A 26,301-nucleotide genomic window follows, 5' to 3' on the forward strand; every position below is an offset into this window, starting at 1 on the left:
ACCTTTGGTTCCTTCCGTTCTCTCACATCCCACGTCTAATCCTGCAGGCGCTCCTGTAGGCACTACCTTCAAAATACATCCGATTCCAACCACATCTCACCGCCTCCACCGCTACCCCCCTGGGCTAAGCCACCATTATCTCCCCTGCATCACTGCCGTGGCCTCCTGAAGGGGCTCCCACTTCCATGAGTGACCTCCTGCGATTTAATCTCAATACAGCAGCCAGAGTGATCCTTTTGTAAAAAGCCAGATCCTGTCACTCCTCTGCTCTAAGCTCTCCAAGCGATCCCCATTTCAATTGGAATAAAAGCCAAAGTCCTTAGAAGGGTGTGCAAGACCCTAGACTAATACCATCCAATAGAAACAGACTAGGAGCCACATGTGGCGTTTTAAACTTCCTGGTAACCATAATAAAAAAATAAAAAGAAACAAGTGACATGATTGTAATAGTATATTTTATTTAACACAGTATCTCTAAATTGTTACCGTTTCAACATGGAATCCACGTAAAAATTGAGAAATGTCCCATTCTTATTTTCATTCAAAATCTTTGAAATGTAGTGGGTCATAGCCACATTTCAAGAGCTGGGTAGCCCCACGTGGCTGGAGGCTCCTGCTGGGGACGGTGCAGCCCGAGTCCGCATCCGCCTGACAGCATCTCTGTGATGGGTCCCCTGCTCCCCCGAGCTCACTCTGCTCCCCCCCACTATGCAGGCTGGCACCTCAGCACTTTACACAGCCTGTTCCCTTGCCACTCCCCCTCACAATGATCTCATGGATACCTTTTCATCACCTCCTCTTCTTGGCTGACATGGCCATCCCACTTACATTGAAAGCACCACTGACACTCTCAATTCCTCTTACCTGCTTCCATTTTGTTTCCACTACCACTTATCACTTTCTGGAAGATCTTATATTCGTTGTGTATTCTCTACTTTCTCACACAGAAGATACAAGGGTAATCTGCCTATTTTGTTAGAAGATAGGTTCCCAGCACTTACAACAGCGCCTGGTACGTAGTAGGCACTCAGTGGGTGCTTCTTGACCGACTGAGTTAATGAGAGCAGAAACCTATCTTCCCAGGGGGTTTTCAGGTCAAGGCTTGGAGCCAGGATCTCAGAGGGCAAAAGCAGCACTGATCTTGGAGGGCTGGAGACTGGGGCTATTTCATCTCTTAGGCGTCATTGTGAGAAAAGGCAAGGCCAGGTTCATGGCAGCAAGCATTTCCTGAGTGTCCCCTGCGTGCACGGCTGTGGGAAGCAGTAACGATGGTCAGAAGGACACGACCCCTTGTCCTTCTGGCTGGTCTGGATTTCCTCAGGGCAGCTGCAGAGGTCAGAGCCAGGGCCAGAGAGGGGAAATTGCTCGAGACTAGCTTGAATTTTTTGGAAGGAAAAACCTTAGACTAATTCAAAATGAATTGGACTGTCTTAAGAGGTCTAACTCTGGCTCCAAATCTAGATTTCACTATTGCAGAGAAGGTTTGGGCTCTGCGTGGGAGATGGGACTAACTCTCTAAATTTGTCTTTAACATTCCAAGATACTTAAACCTGAATTTTGGTTTGAAGCCCTATTCCCCCTGTTTACATGCTGCTGTTTAGCCATTTACATACTTGTTATGTTTTTTCCTAGGATGTTGCCTATCCCCAAGGATTTTCTGCAAATAATGTATATAACTGTCTTCCATATGAGTTGATATATAATAGAAAGTAAATAATTTTTTAACTTTACTTGAAAATTTTTCTTCTAAGTTCCAGGATTTCCCAAAATTTTAAAGCACCGCCCCCTTTTAAAATTCTCAAGCTAGTTCTAAAAAAATGCTCCCACCACGCAAAGACCACACCCCATCTCTTTTCCTATCAGTAACCCACAACAACCTCTATTGCTAAAAGTTAAGCGCTACCTCATTTCTGCTTTGCAGAAGGTGTGGAGGTGTAGGAAACTGAGGCTCAGAGATGCTAATTAACTCGCCCCAGGCCACACATCTGGTTAAGTGGCCAAAGGTAGCCTAGGAGATTCCCCAGGTTTTCTTTCACTGTTCTGTACTCATTTATTCACTCGACAAGTATTATTCATCTCCTCTCTGTCAGGAGCTGCTCTAGGAATTGAGGACACAGCTGCGCGCAAACCCCTTCTCTGCTCCCTGGGAACTTAGTCTCCAGAGGTAGGTTAGAGGGTTTTTAACCATCACCCAGTCCCTCTCCCGTACCGTTCTTCCATCCCCTCCAGAGCCCAGTGAGGATCTCTGTAGCTGCTGTGGGTTTGCTGCTTCTCTACTGAGTCTGTATTTTCTTCCTGAGCTTATTCTATCATAATCATAATAACCGAATCATTTTAAATTTCTGATTGGATAACAAGAGCTCACCTTCTGAAGAGGTGGCCACACATCTTAGCCAACATCTTGCCGAGTGGACTGTACTTTGAAAACTCTAAAGCCCCTGTGTGTCTCCTTGGAGCTTTTGTTTCCAAATCCCAGGGACAACCTGGGTGTGCGAAGGGGAAGGGGAGTGGTGAGCTCACGTTGAAGTGGAACAGGGACATGAGTTAGCAGAAAATGTTTGCCTGCCTCTTCCCTCTTCTGGAAGGTCAGAACTTACACCTGGTTCGGGTCACAACCCCCCTTGCTGGCTCCTCCCTAAGCCCTCCTGAAGCCCACCCTGCAGCACCAACCACAGGCCTATTTTAGGGTTCAACCTTCCTCTTTTTATTCAGTCTAATTTTACTCACTTGTTCCGGGCAAATTAAAAAGAATGTCCTTCAAGTATTTTCTAAATTACTTTCATTTAAAAGTAATCAGAAGATTATGAAAGCTTACAAAAAACCTAACTGCAGCTAACCCAACCCCCATATATATACCATAACATAATGTGTTGCAAGTATTTTAAACACTTTCATATTCAGGTATGTCAAATCGGGTGAGGTGTACTGATTTCATTGATTTGCTACTTTCCTTCACGCAGGAGGGGAGGGATGTTAAAGCAGTGGTCTGAAGTTCTTAGCATCACATCCAAGGGCCCAAGATCTAGCTCTAAGTGCCCTTTCTAGGTCACGCTGGACTGGAATCCTGATTAATCTTTACTTCATGTCCCCACATAGTGCTGGACACACGGTGAGTGTGAACTGTTTGTCATCCATGGCGCTATCCATTCGCCATCAATGTATACGATCCCCCTGAACAACAGCTCCTTGAATTCCTTACCTCCAGTGATCTCCTCCTCCACCCAATGCCACTCATTCCTCCAGTGGCTGAACCCTAACATTTGTCATGACCGGTAGCTGCCACTGCTCAACATCTCAAGGTCAGGTGTTCGACTCTACCTTGTCCTTGCTGGTGGTCCTCCCCAACACTCGTTCCCAGACAAGACCTCCAATCCATTGATGTCCCAATTTGCACACCTCCCCGGACTGCTTTATCTTCTCTCTTCCTCCTAATCATGGGACAGGCTTACACTAAAAACGCATTTGTTGTTTATCTGAAATTCAGATTTAATTGGGCGTCCTGTATTATTATTTGTTAAATCTCTCATAAGCCTACAATCATCTATAGTCTCTTAGATGAAAACTCTTAACTTTGCTTCCTCCTACTTGAAACTCCTTTGGCAGAACCACAGCTTCTCAAGCCCAACTTTGTGACAACTCTGTATCGTGGCTGCAGAAAAACACAACCTCCCCTGAACAGATTTGACTTCAGGCTCAAGACCGCAAACTTCAAAAGGGGACTTAAGGCTGCAGGGAGACTCGTTCTACTTAGATGTTCCTGGTCAATCCACGCTCTGTATTTTATGCCTTTGCTTCTCTCCTCAAATCTTCTATACTTTCTCACTCATCCTCCTTCTCAGGGTCCTACTTCACTGAGAAAATTGAAGCACTCCGGAGAATTCAGATTCCCCTCACCACTTCCATCCAATTTCTTTGTACCCGTCTGGGTTACTCTTGTCAGGTACATAGATTGGAGGTTGGCAGACTTTGGCCTGGGGGCCAAATCCAACTCACTGCCCGTTTCTGTACAGCCTGCCGTTGACTTTTGGAATAGTCGAAGGAGGGGAAATCAAAAGAAGAATATATGTTGCGACATGTGAAAATTATATGAAATTAAAATTTCGATGAAATGAAACGAAGTTTTATTGGAACATGGCCATGCCCATTCATTTAATGTATCGTCCACGGCGGCTTTAGAGCCACAGCAGAACAGTTGCGACAGAGACCGTGGGACCCGCAAATACTAAAATATTTACTATCTGGTCCTTTCTAGAAAGCGTTTGCTGACCCCTCACCTTCTGTGCTCCAGTCCAAAGCCACTTAATCCCATCCTTTCTCCTGTACTCAAGATGCTTGCCCCATTAATTCTACCCGGTTCTGCATTATCAGTTTTTCTGTCTACTGAATCACTCTTATTTGCACACCAAAAAGCTGTAATTTTTCCAATCTTAAAAAAATACAAAGAAAGAAAAGAAACCTCTTTCTGACCTTCCTTCTGCTCCCAGCAGTTTCCACTCTTATCCGCAGCCAAAATCCCCAAAGAATTACCTGCACTTGAGGGCCACGATTCTTCCCCAACTCTCTCTTAAACCATCCCCATCACTCCACCGAAACTGCTCGCATTAGTAACCAACGGCCCCTGTGAAGCTAAAGCCAGCGGCGTTCCCGGCTTATCTTACCTGGTCGCTGTGCAGCTGTGACACCGGGATCGCTCTCGGCCTCAAAGCTCTCCTTTCACTTGGCTTCCAAGACACCACACCCTCTGGATTTTTCTCCTGCCTACTGGATGCTTCCTCATAGCCTCCTCCCCTGGTTCCTCTTTTCCCTTCTTATCGCTGGGGCCCCAGGACCTCCTCGCTCTGTTCCTGCCCTTACCTTTCTAGGCTGCTCCCGACTCACAGTTTTAAAGCCCATCTCTCAGACTTATGACTCCCAAATAAATACCACCACCCAGGCCTCTCCCCTGCCGTGTTTCGTTACCCACTGCTGGCCTGGCATCACCACGGGAACATTTAAGAGACATCACTGAGTCGACATCCCAGTCCAAGCATCAGTCCAGAGTGAAATCCAGGTCCCTCACCTTCCCCAGCATCCCGACCGTCCCTCGGTTACTGGCACCCCATCCTTCCTTTCAGGCCCAAATCCCTGACGTCCTTTTTATTGGGGGGGGGGTTTATATTAAATGCAATTTTATTTAAACAGGGGAACCCCCTCCCCCCCACCCCCTCCAAATACACTCTCTGCATAAAGACAGAAACCTGACGTCCTTTTGATCACCCTCTTTCTCTCCACCTAGAATCGGTCAGGAGATTCTGTTGGCTCTCCACTTACAGTTTATCCACGATCTCTGACCATTTCTCACGGATCTCACCACCTCATCATCTCGCCTAGATTACGGCAATACCCTCCTAACAGTTCTCCCTGCTTCCACCCTTGTCTGATATTGTCTCCGCGCAGCCGCCAGAAAAATCCTGTTAAATGGGAGTCATATCAAACCCCTGCACTGATGCCCCGTTTCACTCAGAGCAAAACCCAGAGATTTTATAATAACCATCAATGGAGTATAACCTTCAGGAACTGTGAATCACCATATTGTACACCTGTAACACATAGTATTACCCATCAAGTGTACTTCAGAAGAAAGAAAGAAAGAAAGGGAAAAGCCAGAGTCCCTGAATGGCCTACAAAGCTCACTTGACCTTGCCTCCTGATCCCTCACCTCTCTGACTCCATCTCCGGCCATCTCCCCGCTCACCCACTCAGCACAACACATGGCCTGCTTGCTGCTTCTGCAACAAGACAGGGTTGCTCCCACTTGGGGCCTTTGCACTGGCTGTTCTCTCTACCTTGAATGCTTTTCCTTAGACAGCAGCATGGGGAACCTCTGTCACCTTCAAATCTGCTTGAATGTCACCTTTGCAGTGTGACCTACCTGGCCTCCTGATCCCTCAGCCCTGCCCTCCAGTATGACCTTGCCCTGTAACTTCTAACATATTATACCATGTACTTATTATGCCTACAATGTTAACTCTACAAGGCAATATATTTTTGTCTGTTTTGTCCACTTCAATTATTTAGTTCCAAGTGCTTGACAATAAATCCCCTCAATGAATATTTGTCAAATGAATGAACTGAATGTCTACTTGCTGGATGATTTTGCCTTTGTTTTGTACTTAATTTTTCAACGACGTTGCGAGTTATGTGTTATCTCCATTTTACCCATAAAATTCATTAAACAAGGAGGACAGTGGAGTAAAGTGGCCCGAAAGCTTTGGCGGCTACATAAGCAAACCAAAACTTAAGGCTGAAATGTCTAAGTAGAAAAATCAAAACCTAAAGGCAATCCATCACAAACAGCCAATGGGGGGCTTTAAGCTACAGCCAGTCTCACAATTTTCTTTCTATGCTTTGCACCTTCTCTGTGTGTCTTTTCCCTACTTCTGTCAGCAGAGCTCTCCTAACCACGTCCAGTTTGGTGTCACCTGATTTGAATGAGTTTTTGCTCAAATAAACTCTTCAAATTTTTAATACGCCTCAGTTTCTATTTTAATAACCTATAAGGATAGCAGTGTTTAAAAAGTTTGAGTAACTTGCACAGATCACAGGTTATTAGCTTGAAAAGTGAAATTGAGGACCTCAGTCTTTTTTCACCCCACAATAGTGTTGTTTCCAGCTTTCTAAAGGCTACCTCCCATGTTCCTGTTGTGAGGATCCGAGGCATGACAAGGGCACTCACGCCATGTATGCAGTCTTGGAGACCATGAGGAAAGCAAATTTCAGTAAATCAAAGCAGAACTTGCCAAAATAACAGCAAAGGAAAAGTTAGGAGTGGACACTTGCTCGTAATTATAATTCCATTTGTTCCTAAAATAATTCACACATTTAAATAACATAAACTTAAATTATTTAAATAGGTAGGAATATTTTTAAAATACATGAAGAAGTAAACATATAACAAATCACTTACTTTTATGGGATTTAAAGTTTTCCTTGATGAAGTTGCAGTTGAAGAGAATCAAGTTGACCTGACGCCTGCCTGGAGGTTTTGGACAAGAGGAAGTGATGGAGAATAAGAAGAGTGAAGGAAGATGGGAAAAATAGAGAAAAAAATGTTACCTAAATAATTTGGACAAGTGATGTTTCCTAGACCTTTAGAGGATGAGGATCTCAGAGAACTTGTCTTTGTTTTAAAAAATCTAAAGACTATTTAGCATGCACTGTCTTTTGTACTCAGGAGAACCAACTGCTATAGTCCAGATCAAGATTATTTTACCTAGAAGAGAAAATCAAGACAAAACCAGTAGAAAAGCTACTACCGTCTCATCCCCAGGGTTTTCAATCACAAACTTAAGCTCCTCCCACTTCTGCCCTGGGAAGCCCTCAGACTTGCATTAGAAGCTTTGGAGGAGGAGGCTGGGAAACCTGGGAAACTGGCAACCAGCTGTGCCTAAGAGTACACTCATCCCTCCAATGTGGGGATAGGGCTGGAATTGGCCCTAAGATTTGTAGGGAGTCAGGAGGGAGACAGTTTTCTATGTCACCATAAATTCTCACTTAAAATAAATATTAAAACTGCAGAATCTCTATCAGTTAATAATTAAATGCAAAAAGCATCCATCTAGCCATGTTAGTATTATTCATTTTTTAAAATCTTATGCTGCCCGTAACTAAGTAAGCCTTGTCATTGCATTAATAATGCAATGTAAAAAGAATAGATAGGACCCTTTAGTGGGCCTGGAGAGCCCTAGCCATCTTTCTTCCTCATTCTTCCCAAGTTTACTTGTTTTAGGCAGAAACAACAATAGGCAGATGGCCACAGAACTGAACAGAATCAGAGGACGTGGGGTCAGAGCCATTTAAACTAAACTACCCTTCTTGCCCAAGAGGATTGCGCTTCAGGGGCTCCAAATTTTGAAAAAGAAGTTAACCGGTTTCTAGCGTGGGTCCCAGGTTGGCTTTCCAGGTGCCCTTATCCAAGGGAATGAGCCTGGGACGACTCCTGACGATACCTAACTCAAAACTAGTCCCAGCTCATGAATCGGTTGTGGAGGAGAAGCCTGTGCAACTCTTTCTACCAATGTGAAGCTCCATCATAACACCAAGAGCTGGGGTCCTGGTCTGTTCAATCTGTTTGTTTTTTTTTTAATATTTATTTATTTGGCTGCACCAGGTCTTAGTTGCAGCATGTGGGATCTTCGCTGCCACTTGCAGGATCTTCGCTGAGGCATGTGGGCTCTTTAGTTGCGGCATGTGAGATCTAGTTCCCTGACCAGGGATTGAACCTGGGCCCCCTGCATCAGGAGCACAGAGTCTTAACCACTGGACCACCAGGGAAGTCCCCAACCCGTTTTTTTTTTTTAAAGATTTATTGATTGATTGCTATGTTGGGTCTTCGTTTCTGTGCTAGGGCTTTCTCTAGTTGCAGCAAGCGGGGGCCACTCTTCATCACGGTGCGCGGGCCTCTCACTGTCGCGGCCTCTCTTGTTGCGGAGCACAGGCTCCAGACGCGCAGGCTCAGCAGTTGTGGCTCACGGGCCTAATTGCTCCACGGCATGTGGAGTCTTCCCAGACCAGGGCTCGAACCCGTGTCTACTGCATTAGCAGGCAGATTCTCAACCACTGCGTCACTAGGGAAGCCCCCCAACCTGTTTTTTAAATACAAATCTCCAGATGCTAGAGCCACATCCCCTATGGCTCCACCTAGTAAACACAGTTAAGCAAAATATTCAAAGATGTAATTAAGCATTCACTTAGTAAAATGAGTGGGTGATAATCTGAGAACTAGGTTCTGGCCCACCCTGTACCTGATGTGGAAGAAATCAGTTGAATCAGATCCTTAACAAGTGTCTTTTTATTGACCCACAGTGGATCAATAGAATATTTTTGCTTCAAACCTGTTTAAAGTTGCTTACCTAATCCAAGTGAAGAAGATAGTTAGATCTAAAATATTACTCCCCCGAGGGTCATGGTTATATTTAACAAGTTAAGTCATTACCACTGGAAAGCTTGGCTTTAGTTTTGAGCAATTAATCTAAAAGATTATGGCATGGAGCTTGCACGGTGGAGTGAGCTCTAATGCACCCTAGAGCTAAATGAAATAATTGCTTGGCTGCCTTTATGCTAGACATCAAGTCAGGCAACTGGAACTCAAATCCTGGCTACTCCACCTCATTTCTCCTTACAGACCTTGGGCAAGTCATTTAACCTCTTGGCACTTCATCTGTAAAGTGAAAAGGATAATACATCCTTGCCTCACTGGTGAGATGAATATGTGTGCGATAACTATTGAGTGACTCTATGACACGAGAGCTCTGCAAAAATGTTAGTTATTTTTGGTATCAGCTACTATAATTGCTAAAATGGCCAATATTGGCCAAAAGCCATATAGAGGTCTCCCTAATCCCTCTATATGACTTTTTGATCATATGCTATATTGTTATATTTTATATATTCCCAGTATATGAACAATAAGAACAACTTACTAATGTCTTACAACTTCCACTTATGACCCCCAAAGAAAACAATTTGTGTAAAGTCTTAATGTCTTTATTAGACATATGAATGAAAAAAAAGATTGGAATCAACCTAATTGTCCATCAGTAGGGGCTGCTAAAATAAATTATGGCTTATTCTTCTTTAGAATACTATTCTGCTTTCAAGAAATAAAATAAGGAAGCTCTTTAGATATAATTATATAAAGACCTCCAACATATAGTGTTAAGGGAAAAAAACAAGATGCGTGCATGACAAGCTGCTATTTATGTTAAAAAAAAGAGGGAAGGGGCACAAACTGCTTCTAAAATTTATATGAAAATATGAAGGGCCAAGGCAATCCTGAAGTAGAACAAAGCTGAAGGACTTCTTAGGCTACCAAATATCAAGACTTATTATGGAAAAAAAGAAGTCAAACTTATTAAACAGAGTAGAAAAGTGGTTGCCAGGGGCTGGAAAGTGGGGAAAAGAAGGAGAGTTTGGTAAAAGCTACCAACTTTCAGTTATAGGATGAGTAAGATCTGAGGACTGAGTGTATAACATGGTGACTCTAGTTGATACAACTATACAATAATGAAATTTACTAAGAGAGTAGAACTTAATGTTCTCATGAAAAACATCAGGTAAATTTGAGAAGTGATGACTACTATGAGCAACTATATGCCAATAAAATGGGCAATATAGAAGAAAGGGACAAATTCTTAGAAAGGTACAATCTCCTAAGACTGAACTAGGAAGAAGCAGAAAATATGAACAGACCAATTACCAGTTATGAAATTGAATCAGTAATTTAAAAACTCCCAACAAACAAAAATCCAGGACCAGATGGCTTCATGGGTGAATTCTATGAAACATTTAGAGAAGAGTTAATACCTATACTTCTGAAGCTATTCCAAAATCTTGCAGAGGAAGGAACACTTCTGAACTCATTCTATAAGACCAGCATCAGCATCACCCTGAGACCAAAACCAGACAAAGATACCACACAAAAAGAAAATTACAGGCCAATACCACTGATGAACACAGGTGCAAAAATTCTCAACAAAATACTAGCAAACTGAATCCAACAGTACATTAAAAGGATCATACACCATGATCAAGCGAGATTTATCCCAGGGATGCAAGGATTTTTCAATATCCACAAATCTATCAGTGTGATACACCACATTAACAAACTGAAGAATAAAAACCATATGATCATTTCAGTAGATGCAGAAAAAGCTTTTGATAAAATTCAACATTGACTTATGATAAAAACTCTCCAGAAAGTGGACATAGAGGGAACATACCTCAACATAATAAAGACCATATATGACAAACCCACAGCTAACTTCATACTCAATGGTGAAAAGCTGAAAGCATTTCCTGTAAGATAAGGAACAAGACAAGAATGCCCACTTTCACCACTTTTATTCAACTTAGTTTTGGAAGTCCTAGCCATGGCAATTAGAAAAGAAAAAGAAATAAAAGGAATCCAAATTGGAAAGGAAGAAGTAAAACTGTCACTGTTTGCAGATGACATGATACTATACATAGAAAATCCTAAAGATGCCAGCAGAAAACTACTACAGCTTATCAATGAATTTGGTAAAGTTGCAGGATATAAAATTAATATACAGAAATTTGTTGCATTTCTATACGCTAACAACAAATTATCAGAACAAGAAATTAAGGAAACAATCCCATTTACCATTGCATCAAAAAGAATAAAATAACTAAGACTACACCTAAGGAGGCAAAAGACCTGTATTCTGAAATACTGTAAGACACTGATGAAAGAAATTGAAGATGACACAAACAGATAGAAAGATATACTGTGCTCATGGATTAGAATTAATTTTGTTTAAATGACCATTCTATCCAAGGCAATCTACAGGTTCAAGGCAATCCCTATTAAAATACCAATGGCATTTTTCACAGAACTAGAACAAATAATTTTAAAATTTATATGGAAGCACAAAAGACCCCAATAGCCAAAACAATCTTGAGAAAGAAGAACAGAGCTAGAGGAATCACACTCCCTGACTTCAGACTATACTACAAAGCTACAGTAATCAAAACAGTATTGTACAGGCACAAAAACAGAAATATAGATCAATGGAACAAGATAGAAAGCCCAGAAATAAACCAACGCACCTATGGTTAATTAATCTATGACAAAGGAGGCAAGAATATACAGTGGAGTAAAGACAGTCTCATCAAGGTGCTGGGAAAACTGGACAGCTACATGTAAAAGAATGAAATTAGAACATTGTCTAACACCATATACAAACATAAACTCAAAACAGATTAAAGACCTAAATGTAAGATTGAATACTATAAAACTCCTAGAGGAAATCATAGGCAGAACACTCTGACATAAATTGCAGCAATATTTTTTTGGATCTGTGTCCTAAAGTAAAGGAAATAAAAGCAAAAATAAACAAATGGGACCTAATTAAACTTAAAAGCATTTGCACAGCAAAGGAAACTATTGACAAAACAAAAAGACAATCTACTAAATGAGAGAAAATACTTGCAAGTGATATGACCAATAGGGGTTAATATTCAACATATATAAACAGCTCATACAACTCAACATCAAAAAAACAAACAACTCAATTAAAAAGTGGGCAGAAGAACTGAATAGACATTTTTCCAAACAGGAAATGTAGATGGCCAATAGGCACATGAAAATATGTCCAACCTCGATAATCACTGGGGAAATGCAAATCAAAACCGCATGACATATAACTTTACACCTGTCAGAATGGCTGTCATCAAAAAGAAAACAAATAACAAATGTTGGTGAGACTATGGAGAAAAGGGAACCCTCATATACTGTTGGTGGGAATGTAAATTGGTACAGACACTGTGGAAAACAGTATGGAGGTATCTCAAAAAACAAAAAATAGAAGAAAAAATTAAAAAAAAAAAAAAAAAGAAGAAAAAATAAATAAATAAAATTTTTAAAAAAGAAAAAAAAAACAAAAGAAAATAAAGAGAGAGAGAGAAAAAAAGTAAAGAAATACAGAATTACCATATGACCCAGCAATTCCACTCCTGGGTATACATCCAAGGAAAACAAAACACTAATCTGAAAAGGTACATGCACCCCAGTGTTCATAGCAGCATTATTTACAATTGCCAAGATATGGAAGCAACCTAAGTGTCCATCAGGAGATGAATAAAGAAGATGTGGCGTATATATACACAATGGAATACTACTCAGCCATAAAAATGAACAAAATCTTGCCATTTGCAGCAACATGGATGAACTTGGAGGGTATTATGCTAAGTGAAATAAGCCAGACAGAAAAAGACAAATACTGTACAATATCACTTATATGCGGAATCTAAAAAATACAACAAAGTAGAGAATATAACAAGAAAGAAGCAGACTCACAGATCTAGAGAACAAACTAGTGGTTACCTGTTGGGAGGGGGAGGGACAATACAGAGGTGGGGGAGTGGGAGGGGCAAACTATTGAGTGTAAGATAGGCTCAAGGATGTATTGTACAACACGGGGAATATAGGCAACACTTTGTTTGTTTTAAATTAATTAACTAATTTTTGGCTGCTTTGGGTCTTTGTTGCTGCACAAGGGTTTTCTCTAGTTGTGGCAAGTGGGGGCTACTCTTCGTTGCGGTGTGCGGGCTTCTCATTGCTGTGGCTTCTCTTGTTGCGGAGCACGGGCTCTAGGCATGTGGGCTTCAGTAGTTGCGGCACGCGGGCTCAGTAGTTGTGGCTCGTGGGCTCTAGAGCACAGGCTCAGTAGTTGTGGCACATGGGCTTAGTTGCTCTGCAGCATGTGGGATCTTCCCTGACCAGGGCTCAAACCTGTGTCCCCTGCATTGGCAGACGGATTCTTAACCACTGCTAGGCAACATTTTGTAATAACTGTAAATGGAAAGTAACTTTTAAAAATTGTATCAAATTTTTTTCTTAATTTTTAAATAAAGAAAAGAAAAAATTTAGGACCCAGCATAATGAGTATTATATATACATATATGGAGTGATGGATGTGCTAATTAATTTGATGGGGGGAATCCCTTCACAATATATATCAAATCATCACTTTGTACACTTTAAATATCTTACCATTTTATTTGTCAATTGTACCTCAATAAATCTGGGGGAAAAAAAACTTATGAAGTTCTAATAGTTAAATCAATGTGGTATTGGTGCAACAAAAGGCAAATAGACTTATAAAACAGAATAGAGACCAGAAGCACACATATATGAATGACTAATTTATAATGAAGGTGTTGCTGTGTATAGTAGAGAAAATACAGTCCTTTCAAAAAATGGTGCTAGGGCTTCCCTGGTGGCGCAGTGGTTAAGAATCCGCCTGCCAATGCAGGGGACACGGGTTTGAGCCCTGGTCCGGGAAGATCCCACATGCCGCGGAGCAACTAAGCCCGTGCGTCACAACTACTGAGCCTGTGCTCTGGAGCCTGTGAGCCACAACTACTGAAGCCGTTGTACCTAGGGCCCGTGCTCCACAGCAAGAGAAGCCACCGCAATGAGAAGCCCGCGCACCCCAACGAAGAGTAGCCCCCGCTCGCTGCAACTAGAGAAAGCCCGCGTGCAGCAATGAAGACCCAGCACAGCCAAAAATAAATAAATAAATTCATTAATTAAATTTTAAAAAATGAAATGAATTCTCCACCAGCTGAAAAAGATGCTGGCAAGAGAACACCATTGTTTTCTATTTAACTCTTCATGAATATTTTCCCATCAATTCTTAGCCAGACGGCTGGCAGTAAAAATACTTATCTATTCTTTCATTTACTTGGATCAATAGAGTCAGATTCTTTAACAAAAACCTCTGGGTCACTGCTTGTTCCATCCCCGGAACAGGCTGTTCTAGTTAAATCAAGGTGAGATCAAATGTTTCAGTCCTGCTTTCATCAGCCAGCACTTGAGTCTATGCGGAGACTGTCTTCCTAAGAGATTATGAATAAGGTAAGGAGAAGGGGCCACGGCAGAGGAAAAGAAGCACAGCCCAACAAACACAAAGGGAAAAGAGAAGCAGAATTTATATATATATATATATATATATTTTTTTTTTTTTTTTTTTTTATATAAGAATTTATATATTTTTGTTTTTCTCCCTGAGACTGTGGAAACAGTCACAGGGAAGCAGTGGTTCTCAAGATGACTCTGACCTTGCACTGGTCAGTGTTTGCAAAGAGTTTTGCTCCGTCTCCAGGCTCCAAGCCTGCTATGCAGAGGATCCCCGTCCTCTCCTTTCCTCCCTTCCTCCCTCCCTTTCTTCCTTAGCTCTTGGTCTCATTCTATTTGTTTTTAAACTCAGGTTAATTAAAGTATACTACTTAGAGTAGTATATTAAAGTAATTAAAGTATAATTACTTAGAGTAAAATTCACCTTTTTTTGGTGCATAGTTCTATAAATTTTGACAAATGTATACACTTACATAACCACCAAGATATAGACCATTTCCACCAGGATATGGAACATTTCCATCCCCACCCCCCAAATTCCCCTTGCCTCTTTGTACTCAGTCCCATCCTCCTACCCTAGGCCCTTCAACCACTGATCAATTTTCTGTCCCTTTAGTCTTTTTCAGAATGTCTTATAAATGGAATCATAGAGCATACAGCCTTTCGAATCTGGCTTCTTCCACTCAGCACAATGCTTTCATGATTCATCCATGTTGTTTTGTGTATCAGCTGTCTATTCCTTTTCACTGCTGAATAGTATTCCATTGTATGGCTATTGGTTTATCCATTCACCTGTTGATGGACAGACAGTTGGTTTGTTTCCAGCTTGGGGCTGTGTACTCGTAGTTTGTTATGAATATTCAAACATACATAAAATTGGAGAGAGACCAGTGGAGTGAACCCCCCCCCAGCATTGGTGAAACTCAATAGTATAAAAATTGTGTTGTGTCTTCTATATCTATCCCTTTTTTCTTTCTTGCTAAAATATTTTAAAGAAGATGCTGGAAATCATATCAAATCCCTAAAAGCATGACAGATCTCTAAAGCATGACATTTTCTTATACAACCACAATGCCACATTTACTCCTAACTAAATGACTTTTTCTTGGTATTATCCACTACATCACCCAGAATCAGACTTCCTTGATTATCTCAAAAATGTCTTTTTACAGTTGGCTTCTTGGAGCTAGGGTCCATATTACACAACGTTGTTATTGCCCTTTAGTGTTTTCATCCAGACTAGTCCCCTCTCCTTTGACTTCCCATGTCATTGACTTACAGAAAACAGGTCTGTTTTCTTACAGAATGTTTCCATATTCTGTATTTGTTGCCTTGCTTCCTTGTGGTATCACTTAACTTTCTCCTCTATTTCCTGCATTTCATGTAAGTTAGCTCTGAGGACATCATTAGATTGTTGGGAGTATTAAAAGATAAACTGAGGTATATTAAAATTTTTAAGTCTATCTGAGCAAAAATTGATTCCACATTGGGCAGCATCAAACCAGGGCTAGTTAGGAGTCCTCCACTAGCAGGAGCTGGGAGAGACTTTTAGAGAGAAAAGGCAGAAACAGAGCATGGAAATTACTGATTGGCTGTAGCTTAAAGCCTAGTTGGCTGTTTGTGATTGGTTGTCCTTAGGTTTCAATTTCGTAACCTTGAGGCATTTACAGGCTTAGGTTTTGCTTTACTTATTCAGGTCGTCATGGCATTAAAGCCACCTCGGGTCTATGGCCTCCTTGTTTCACTGATTTAACAGGAGCAAGACTCCTTCCTCAGAGGGGCAGTGGGCTTCCTGTCCGTCCCTTCAGGGTCCCTTGCCTGCTGTCCCTATTAGTGATGCTAAGTTTGATTGATGTCAGAACACAGGTGGCAGGCCAGGCGTGAAGGGGACCATCAAGCCATCTTTTGAAAATTGTGCTGTTCTATTTGCATGATCCTCTGTGTTCCCTCCCAGGGAATCATGGTACAGATGTGGAAGCCTGGGCCCACTGCTCCTCACTCTCGCCTATACGCCCACCCAGAAGGAACACTTTGTCCTAACAGCTGTATTTGCCCCTGACTGCATTCTACCTGGCTTAGTGCTTGCATTTGTGCCCGCCCCCTTTAGGGTGCAAGGCTTTGAGGGCGAGGCAGTGGTTTGTATACCTTCTTCCTCCTATTTGCCTAAGTGGTGTGATGTTAGCACTAAGAGCACAGCTCCTGAGGGAGACCACCTCTGTTCGAAAGCCTCTCTCCTGCGTGTTGATTGTGCACTATGGACAAATGACTTGGACTCTCTGTGCCTTGGTCTCTACCCCTTTAAAATGGGGATAGTAATAGAAACTAATTCATGGGGCTGTTGTGAGGATTCCATAAAAATTCAATAAAAATTACATATCTTCATCATCCTTATTGTGCATAGTTGGCTATCTATACATAACTGTCTCTGTTGACAGCTCAGACACTGGTATATCTTGTATTTGCTTCATGCTCAAGAATTAGGCACATGTGTACAGTTGATTTTTGCTAGTTCATAGGATTCTGTGACCTCCAAACTGGTGGGTACAAGAGATTATCTGGTCCAGTCCCCAGCCTTCCAGGGTGGGGATAAGATGTTGTTCTCATCTTACAGAGGTTCTAGTTGGAGCCCTCAGATCCTAATTCATTCAAATAAGGGGGAGGGAATTGAAGATTTAATGGCAGATGAGACGTGATAAGCGATGGGATAAGTGGGTCTTGGTGATGATACAGCGAAGAAGTGCTGGAAGAGGACTGGATTTCAGGTTTCCTACTTCCAGCTCTAGAGCTCTTTCTACTACAGCCTAATATTCATAGATTTATCTAGTGTTTGGGTCTTCACTTGTAATTAGTGACTTGACAATAACTGTAGCAATGAGCAAAGACTAAACTGAAGAGGGAAAAAGCTGCAAAGACAATTTTGCAGGAAGTCTATTTCTGCAGCACTTTGCTCTCAGCTTTGCCGCATTTTTTTCCTTCTGCCTGTCTGTGATTAATGCTCTCGGTCGAAAAAACGAGAAAAGCGTGCTTTTGCCTGCTTGAATATCTGTATGAGTACAGGAGCTATGGTCAGGCCCTGGTAGATGACTCTATCATCTTCCTACCTTAATCCCTGCTTGTGGGGCCTGGGTGCAGGCCAAACAATTTAGTGCACCCCAGGGGGTATCACCTTCGGGACAAGGCCACCTAACCCTAATGGGTGCACACACACCTCTTCCACGCCCACCAGCCCCTACATCTGAAATACAACTTTGAGAAAGTCTTTCCCTCCAGCCAAAGTGTAGTCTTCAAGATTACTTCATTAAAGTGCAAATGAACCCTAAAGAGATATGAGGCCCATTGTACTAATTAACAATGACTCAGTGCTCCTCCAATCAATCTGATTACCCCTAGGAGAAGATCCTTAACACTTGCTAATCACCCTTTTAACAAAGGATCCCAGCTTCCAGCAGGCAATGCTTTAAAGTAGATTTGAGAATATTGTTTTATTTCTGTTGTATTTACTTTTATGGTTACTTTATATTTGTGGCAAATGCGTTTTCCATTTTAGAATGTCACATAAAATTATCTTTTAAGGTATATTTATTTAACTTTGTAGAAAAGTGAATAAGTTTAATAAAAGTTATTAGGCAAATAACTATGGAAAACAGTATGGAGTTTCCTTAAAAAACTAAAAATAGAGTTGCTATATGATCCAGCAATCCCACTCCTGGGCATATATCTGGACAAAACTATAATTCAAAAAGATACACTCACCCCTATGTTCATAGCAGCACTATTCACAATAGCCAGGACATGGAAACAACCTAAATGTCCATTAACAGATGAATGGATAGAGATGTGTTATAAATATACAATGGAATATTACTCAGCCATAAAAAAGAATGAAATAATGCCATTTGTAGCAACATGGGTGGACTTAGAGATTATCATACTAAGTGAAGTAAGTCAGACAAAGGCAAATATATGATATCACTTACATGTGGAACCTAAAATATGACACAAATGAACTTATTTAAAAAACAGAAACAGACACAGAAAACAAACTTATGGTTACCAAAGGGGATAGGGGGTGCGGAAGGGATAAAGCAGGAGTTTGGGATTAACAGATACAAACCACTATATATAAAATAGATAAACAACAAGGTCCTACTGTATAGCACAGGGAACTATATTCAATATGTTGTAATAACACCTATAATGGAAAAGAATGTGAAAAAGAATACATATATATATATAATCATTTTACTGTACACCAGAAACTAACAGAACATTGTAAATCAACTATACTTCAATAAAAAATAAAAAAATAAATAAAAATAATTGTTTTAAAGTTATTAGGCAAATAATAACACAGATGGTGCTCAGTAATGGCAAAAATCGGGAAGATTAGGTGTAAAAGACAGAGTAGAATTATGCCACTGCTGACCTAGTAAAAACTTGGCTTAACTTTTTAAAATTAATTTTATTTATTTTTTAATTTAATTAATTAATTTATTTATGGCTATGTTGGGTCTTTGTTGCTGTGTGCGGGCTTTCTCTAGTTGTGGTGAGCGGGGGCTACTCTTCGTTGCGGTGCACCGGCTTCTCAGTGTGGTGGCTTCTCTTGTGAAGCAAGGGCTCTAGGGCGTGCGGGCTTCAGTAGTTGTGGCGCGTGTGCTCAGTAGTTGTGGCTTGCAGGCTCTAGAGAGTTGGCTCAGTAGTTGTGGCGCACGGGCTTAGTTGCTCCACGGCCTGTGGGATTTTCCTGGACCATGGTGCAAACCTGTGTCCCCTGCATTGGCAGGCAGATTCTTAACCACTGTGCCACCAGGGAAGTCCCTAAAATTAATTTTAAATTATAAAATGTGTAACCAATTCAAAGAAAGCTTGGGAAATAAAGAAAGGGAAAAAAAAAACCCAGCTATAAACCTTTCACTCACAAATATCATCTGTGATCCTATTCACACTTGGGTGTTTACTGGGAAGGGTCTCTGGGATACAAGAGACATGGCAGGTGAGTCTGGTAGGATGAGAAGGGGATTACTAAATTCCAAGGTGACTGCCCAGGAGAGAGACTCCTGGAACAGGTCGGTATTAAAAGATGGGAGGAGGGGGAAGGCATGGGGTAGGGAGGTTGTAACAAGAAGAAAAGAGATTGAAAAGGCAGACAGGAGGATGTCAGGGGCACCATTCCCTGGGTATGCTCAGCACAGCTTTGTCTGGGTGACCAAGTAGGAATTATTTGAAGGAAAATCTATCACCTAATTGCCTAATGGCCAGATGTGACCTTCCATTTTCAAGGACTAGCGACACCTTCCGGAGAAGATGAGGAATAACTAAAATGCATAGGATCTATTGATATACTCAATATCTTGTAATAACCTATAGTGGAAAAGAATCTGAAAAAGAATACATATATGTAACTGAATCACTTTGCTGTACACCAGAAACTAACACAATATTGTAAAGCAAGTCTAAAAAAAAAAAAGAATAAGGCTACACGGTGTGCATGGGTAGGTAAGCTTAGTGTTTCAAGGCACTGCCGTTCTCTTACACCTTCTCAGAATAGATATAATTAATTTCACAATTACAAGGAAAAACCTGGTTTAAAAATATAGATGATTCTGAATATTATTCAGCCTTCAAAAAGGAGGAAATTCTAACACGTGCTATAAAATGGATGAAACTTGAGGACATTATGCTCAGTGAAATAAGCCAGACACAAAAAGACAAATACTGTATGAGTTCACTTACATGAAGTATCTATAGAGTAGAGGTATAGGGACAGAAAATAAAATGGGGGTTGGGGAGGTGGGGAAACGGGGAGTTGTTTAATAGGCGGAGTTTCAGTTTTGCAAGATTAAAAGCGTTCTGGAGATGGATGGTGGTGATGGTTACACAACAATGTGAAGATACTTAACACCACTGAAATATACACTTAGAAATGGTTAAGAAGGTAAATTTTCTGTGTGTGTAATTTTCCACAATTAAAACAATTTTTAAAAATATATAGATACTCTGGAAAATTTATATACAGATGTGACTAAATGGAACATATCAGATTTTTCCCTCCGTGGTGGAAAAGATAGGAAGTATGAGATTTCTAGGTGGTTAATGAAAAATTTGTTACCCAAAAAGATGGATTTCAAAGACTCGGAGCACTGTTTTATCTTTTTTCCTCCAATAGAACTATATCACATGAACTACATTATGTTGTTCTGACTTCCCCTAAGTGTGTTTTTCTATTTTCCTGGTAACAGTTTATCCTATTGTCTAAACAAACATTTTCCAAAAGCCCACGATGCATTGGCACTGCCCCAGGCAGTGGGTATGCGATGGTGAGTCTAACAGAGTCACCTCATTCCCTGCCCTCATTGGCCATAAGGCTCCTGATGAGGAAGACAGCTCGTCACATAACTAACTTATGATAAATGTCATGAAACAGAAATTCAAGAGGCAAGGAGAGACCGTAATAGAGTCTGAGGCTTCAACTGGAGTTATGGAAAGGCTGCCCTCGCTGTGGTAGATTAAAGGTGGCTGCAAATTCTTTTGCCCTTCCCTCATGGAGAGGCAGGTTTACCTACCTTCCCTCTGAATCTAGGCTGGTCTTGCGACTAGTTGGAGTGTAGTAGACATGAGCCCATGTAACTTCTGAGGCAGGACACTAACTTCTGAGGCAGGACACTAACTTCTGAGGCAGGAGATCTGCAGTTCCTGCCTTTGTTGCTTGGAATGTTTTCCCCTGGAAGCCAGCCATCATGGACTTAGGACTGACTACCCAAAGACCACCATGTTGTAAGGAAGCTCATTAGGCATGTGGATAGAGAGAGGCCTCTTGGAGGAGCACCCAGGCACCAGCTATGAGAGTGAAGACTTCTTGGACCTTCCAGCCCAGCCCAACCAGCCCAGCCCAGCCACCTGATGACCCCAGCTGACCCCACATAGAGGAGAATTATTTCACTGAGCTGTCCTGAATTCCTGCCTCATGGAATCATACACATTGACATTGCTAATAAGTGACAGTGCTGGGAGCAAATAAAATCCATGTTGTTTTGAACCACTATGTTTTGGGTAGTTTGTTACACAACTATAGCTAACCAAAACATTGAGGAGGTGATCTTTGAAATAGAAGTGATGTTTGAGTTTTAACACATGAACAAGTTTCCTAGTAATGTACCGTGGCAGTGATTTTCAAATTGTGCTTTATAGAACCATTTTTGGATCTGTAAGGAAGAGAAAGGGGTAGGGACCTGACAGTTTGCAGCAGGGTAGGGTTGAAAGACAGTAAATGAAGTAGTCGTTCCTCAAGCAACGGAGACTTGTTTTCTCTGAGACTCACAGGTCCAATGTTGGTGGGATGAATTTGTAACATCTGAAATCAGAAAGATTTGAGAGGTGTTCATAAGGGACTAGATAAAGGTCCCTAATGTTTTCTCTGATTTTGTGTCACCAGGCTATCTGTAAACTTGTAAGCTTCTCATTCTTTCTGTTAACTCTCCTGATCTCTGGTGTCCATCCCTGAACTTGAATTTCCTGATGCTGCTATGTGCCCAACCGCTAAAAGCCCAGCTGCATTAGGACACTCTGTTGTATACAAAGGGAAGAATTTCCTGGAAGGCCTGACATCTGCTTCTACTGCGCCACCAACCACAACACCTGCAAGGCCCTGGTCCCTCCAGAAGGCGGCACTGGCTGGCCAGGCCTTGCCTCTCCATCTGCCTCAGGAGCTCATGAGTGACAGTGCGGGCGGGGAGTGGTCCCTATGCTGAGGGAAGGGCCTTACCCACATGTGCTGCACACCTGTCGGTAAGAAAAGCCTGTGTCCTTTGGGCAGCCTCTCTAGCCGTGGGGGAACATATTCTTTCAGATAAAGTCTTCCTTTAGCGAGTGGGAGGAAGATAAGGTAGTACTTGAAATGCTGCTATCTTGGCACCAATGGCCTTTCCTGAAATGATAAATCTATCTGTTAATGGAACTCATCCATGTATAAATAGCATGTTTTGTATGTGGCATTGTGACGGAGGTTTTGCTGTGAGTCAGAAGACGTCAGTTCTACTTTCCATATGAGCTGGAACTCTGAGACATGCTGCTTTATTAGTCAGAGTTTTCAGACCTCAGTTTCTGTCTCCTTCACTGGACTGAGAAGGATTCGAGGGCAGGGAACGTTCTGGTCTCCCTTGTATCTCTAGCATCAAGTACAGGGCTGAAATTGTTTGAGGGCAGGAAGACATAGGAAGGAGGAGAAGAAAGAAGGAAGGGATCCACCTCGTAGCACCAGCCACGGGGTCGGCCATAGGGAGTAAAACAATTCGCAGGGTTTGTGGAAAGGCAAGGGGTGGATCTGGGTGGCAAGCTTCTTAAGAGGAAGTGGGGCTGCAGCAGAACCTCTTTTGCATAAAGGGCACTGAAAATAGAATGGAAGTGGACATACAATCGAATGCCTTGGCAACCCTGCCTTGCTCCTCCCAAAGCTACTGATGCTGCAGGATGACAGAGCAGTGGCGCATGAGGATGGCAGCTCCGTCAGTGGCAGCTCTGTCTGTCTGACTTCTTTTCAGTTACCTCTGTGGAGGGCAACGAGGATGGGGGAGGTCGAGGAGCCTCCGACACAAACGTGGAATTTCGACTTAGTTTCGTGCCAAACTCACCTGATGGCTGTTCTTCGGTGCCCTCAATTCTTCTGATTTTGCAGAGCGAACTCTCATTTCACGAAGTGCCAGGATTTCACCTGGGAGCACCTGCTGCAGAGGGCAAAGGAGTCAAGCTAATAAGCTCTCCCATTCTGCTTCTTGCAAATGGCTTCAGTTTTGAAAGGGAGGGCACAATTTTCAGAATTCCTTCTTGCTTTTATCTGTACCCTGAATGATTAACTCCTAGTGTCTCCCTAACATTAACCCATGTTTCCTCTCCATTTGTTTCTGGGGAGGTAAGAAGTGCACTTTCAACCCAGACAGAGACCAGATGTCTATTTTTTTTTTTTTTAATCCTTTTCAATCTGCCTCCTTCCCCAAACCCCAACTCTCCATCTTCTGCCCCCACCTCCACCCCTCCTATTAAAATCATCTCCATTAGGTCTCCAGAACTATTAGGTTGGGAGAACCTTGTGAGATAAACCTTTAATAATGTTTAAAATCCAGTCTAACTCATCCTTTGTTTAGAAAAAGTGACTTCATTGGATCTTCAAACAGATGATAGCATTACTTGACTTATGCCATTAAAATGCAGAGGCTGGGGTAAAGGGATAAAGAGACACACAGCTCAGCATTGGGGGGTTCATTTAAAACTTCCACGGCCTTTCACAGTGTAGGCAGGTGAAGTCACTGTTTACTTACAGATCTTAAAAATACTTTAAAAATCTAACTTCATTCTGTGGTTCATTTTTGTTAAAACATTCTTTACTAATCTTAAAAAAAAAATCTCAGAGGGAAAATTAGAATTTTCTTTCATGGAGTTCAAAATCTATGATCATAGATTTTCAGGTAAATTTGCTTAAGAGAAAACTACACACAAATAGTTACATTTGGGGAATGTTTGTGCCTACAACATAAAAACATGCTCTATGTGAGTACTGAATAGTTCCTAATATTGACTTATCTGATTAAATGTATTGTTTCTTTTTTTTTTTTTAAAGATGTGACTGTGGTGACCAGTAAGAAAGCCAGAAATGGGGTTTCCCTTGTGGCACGGTGGTTAAGAATCTGCCTGCCAATGCAGGGGACACGGGTTCGAGCCCTGGTCCAGGAAGATCCCACGTGCTGAGGAGCAACTAAGCCCGTGCACCACAACTACTGAGCCTGTGCTCTAGAGCCCGTGAGCCACAACTGCTGAGCCTGGGTGCCGCAGCTACTGAAGCTCGCGCACCTAGAGCCCGTGCTTCACAACAAGAGAAGCCACCACAATGAGAAGGCCGCGCACCGCAACAAAGAGTAGCCCCCGCTCGCTGCAACTAGAGAAAGCCCACGCAGAGCAACAGAGACCCAATGCAGCCAAAAATAAATAAATAAAATAAATAAAAATTTTTTTTAAAAAGCCAAAAATGATGTTTGAGATTAAATGCAAAATCTAAAAGATGTTTGAGATTAAATGCAATGAAAAATGGATGCATTTGGTGACCCTGCCCAAATCAGCTGATGTGTTTTAAAGTTGTACTGAGTCTGGTTATGGTGGCTCTTGACATGTAATGATTAAAATTTTAAATAGACAGAATTTGTCCTTTAATGAGCTAAAGCAAGGTTTAAATAAAGCCCGAATCTGACATTCATTCTTTACAAAGTTCCCAGGAGTCAAGTCAAAAAAGGGATTTCTCAGTTTCTCTGGTATGGCTTCTGAAAATGAAAATCGGCACCTAAGATCTAAAGAACAGAGTGTTAAGCTCTGAAATACAAATGCCTTTAGGCAGAAGCACAGATGGGAGGGGAGAAGGGGGACAAAGAGATTTTTTTCCCCATGAACATATTGTCCCCAAAAGGTGCCTTCTGTACAGTTTTTAAGGTCACTTCGACATGATGGTTGTTAAGACTTTGAAAAAAAAAGTTTGAGGAGGCCAGCGTGAAATGCTGGGATGAAACATCAGCGGTGAAACCACATCTGAGACAAATAAAGGTCACTGAACAGAGAAAGATAAATACTGTATGATTTCACTTATATGTGGAATTTTAAAAAATCGAAAGAACAAACATAACAAAGCAGAAACAGACTCAGATACAGAGAACAAACTAGTGGCTGCCAGAGGGGAGGTGGGTGGGGGAGGAGCAAAATAAGATGAAGAGGTACAAACTTCCATCTGGAAAATAAAGAAATAAGTCACGGGGATGTAATGTACAGCATGCGGAACATAGTAACATTGCAATAACTTTGTGTGGTGACAGATGATTACTAAACTTATCCTGGTGGCCAATTCCTAATGCATATAGATGTCGAAATACTATGTTGTACACCTGAAACTAATATAATATTATATGTTGACTATACTTCAATTAAAAAAATAAAAAAGCAAAATGTGAAACCTAAATATAAAATAAAATGAATATAAAAATATAAAATATAAAATATAAAATATAAATTAAAATGAAATTGAAAAAAAGAAGGTCATTGAAGCTTGGCATCACTTTTATTTTCTCTCTCTCCCACCAAACAATGACTCTGCTCACATGTTAAAGAAGGACATATTTGGTGAGAATACATTCATCCTCATGTGCTATGTGGATGAAGAGAACGTTGCAATAGTGTATGACACAGTGTGTTGGTGCTTTCCATCTTAAGTACCTTGTATTGCAATTGTATTTACTAAGCTTAAGAAGATTGTGCAAGGTTAATCTCACACACACACACACGCAAACATCAACCTCCCCACTCTGCCAGTAAACCCAAAATAAATCTTATCTGCTCCAAATGCTTTCTTCAATAGCTCCCACTTCTCTCAGGATTTAGTCTGGTCTGGCAAGGCAGGTGCAGCCCCGCAGGAGCCGGCCCTTGGACCCCTGCATCCGTCCATCTCCTCCCTCCCTCCTGATGCCTCATGTTGGCTCTGAGGTCCTGGAACCCGCCCCACCCCTGCACCTCCAAACCTTTATTCGTCCTGCTCCCTTTACCTTCATGTCTGCCTAACACTGACCAGTCCCTCCACATTTAGCTCAATGTCACCTCCTCCTGAGAACAACCCTGGACTATCTCCTTGCTCCGATCAGGATTGGTACCTCACAAGTGTGTTCCCATGCATACTCTACTACAGTGTGACACTGAATCAAGACTCTTCCTTTTCCTGTTTCTTTTATAGTAGCACAAGTTCCTGTCCCACAGCAAGTGTCCGCATTTGATGAATGAATTGTTTAATCAGAGTTTGTTGTTCATCTTGTTTCTAGCCCACTTTAGCTTACTCGTGTGCCTAAATGGGTGAGGACAAA

At 41.6% G+C, this 26,301-nt stretch overlaps 1 long non-coding RNA gene across 1 annotated transcript; it reads left to right on the forward strand.

The window, feature by feature from the left end:
- The first annotated feature begins 14,547 nt into the window (after positions 1-14,547).
- On the forward strand, positions 14,548-25,446 carry LOC309607609. Its single transcript, XR_014232464.1, has 2 exons — positions 14,548-17,912; positions 18,443-25,446. It is a non-coding gene; the product is annotated as an uncharacterized lncRNA (long non-coding RNA).
- The last annotated feature ends 855 nt before the right edge of the window (positions 25,447-26,301 follow it).

This window comes from Balaenoptera borealis (assembly GCF_965194805.1).
Source record: "Balaenoptera borealis genome assembly, chromosome: 12".
NCBI lineage: Eukaryota > Metazoa > Chordata > Mammalia > Artiodactyla > Balaenopteridae > Balaenoptera > Balaenoptera borealis.